The sequence below is a fragment of the Octodon degus genome, unplaced genomic scaffold (genome assembly GCF_000260255.1).
Source record: "Octodon degus isolate 3935 unplaced genomic scaffold, OctDeg1.0 scaffold00238, whole genome shotgun sequence".
Classification (NCBI taxonomy): Eukaryota; Metazoa; Chordata; class Mammalia; order Rodentia; family Octodontidae; genus Octodon; species Octodon degus.
The window spans coordinates 2,934,422-2,935,936 of NW_004524814.1; the positions used below are offsets into that span (position 1 = coordinate 2,934,422).

General features: G+C 43.2%; 1 pseudogene; it reads right to left on the reverse strand.

Moving 5' to 3' along the window:
- Nucleotides 1–417: 417 nt before the first annotated feature.
- The window catches only part of LOC101586214, a 1,949-nt pseudogene continuing 851 nt past the window's right edge, over nt 418–1,515 (reverse strand).

The following is a 1,515-nucleotide window of genomic DNA, read 5'->3' on the forward strand; positions in this document are numbered from 1 at the left end:
AATGACTTTTAATGATGAAGAAAGTCAACTATGTTTCTCTATTATGGTATATTAAAAAACAAAATTATACTCACAAAAGACTCAAAAAACAAGCAACATGTATGAAGCAATATCCTTTAGACAAGGCGTAACAGGGAGAATGAACTGTATTCCTGGATAAATTTCCTTTTATTATTCCTCTTCCCTTCCCTCTTTTCCCCTTCCACCCATCTTCTTCTTTTTTTTTTTTCACATGTAACCCACTTTATTAACATAAATTGAGAAACTCTTGAACCTTGTAGCCATTAATAACTCAGACACATAGGAACATGCCAGAGTAAACTGAAAGGCTCTCCTTGTTGCTTGAGAGAGTAAGAGGAGAGCGGGAGAACACCATTACTTATCAAAGGCCTGAGAAGCTCCTGCAGCATCGCAGTCTCACAGCGCCTCTCTTTCTTCTGACTTTCTTCCAATATCTTCCATGATTTGCTCCAGGCCCAGCTCAGTGGAGCCTTCATCTTCAAGGAAGACACTGCCAGGCTCCTGAATCAGCGGCTCATGGGGTCCATCTCTTTCTTTTCCCTCCAAAGGAAAGGCCCTATGATGAGCTGATGGGCTAAGGCCCTTCGGTACCATTCTAGCTTCCTTTTCCTCAGACAGGACGATTGCTGAAGTCTTGCTTTGGGGAACTTGAAATCTTTTCTTAGTCCTGGCTTGTCCAGACCTGGGTTCCTGGGTCTTTCTTCCTTTTCCATCATGGGTACAGTGTGCACTGTGGATTCACTGTGCAGACATTGCTTGGTTCCCTTCTTTTTCAGGATCTCATCTTGTCCATCTGACACGCCTTTCAGTTTGAGGTTTTTGGTCTTCATCTTGGCTGACTTGGGACCAGGCAAAGTTGGGTCTTTTTTCTCGTTCTCCTCCACCTCTAACTCATTGTCTTCTTTCTCCATGTTGGACTCAGGGCTGTTAGCCCCAGGCAGCATTAAGTCTTGTTTTTCTTTCATTGCTGTCAGATTCACAGTATTGGTTTCAGAAGCCAAATAAACTAACCCAATCCTCAATGCCATTCTGCTCTGCTTTATGAGCCATCATTACAGCTACTTCCAGTTTCTGAATGTAGTCCTTGTTCCTGCACTTTTTCACTTGTGTTTGCTCCAGGGACAGTTCTTGGAAATTCTTTAGCATGTTCACTGGAATCCAAGCACGAGAAACTGTTTCTCAAAAAAATGTCACATGGTACTTAGACGGAAGAGAATCAAAATGAGATGCAAAAAGAAAATACTCCTCCAAGTTAGGAGGATCAGATTCTACCATGCCTGGCCACCATGGGTAACCGTATTGCTTGGCCCAGATGATGCATCCTGGGATATACGAGGCATAAACCACTTCCTCTCATTCCCTGTCCAGGTCTCCTCAGGAATATCACAGCAATTATAATCCAAGTCTGTGTTCTGGTGACAGAACCAATTATCTGGGAGAACTGAGGGGTCAATGTTCCTACACAGCAGCCTTCATTTTCTACAGTTTGGAGAG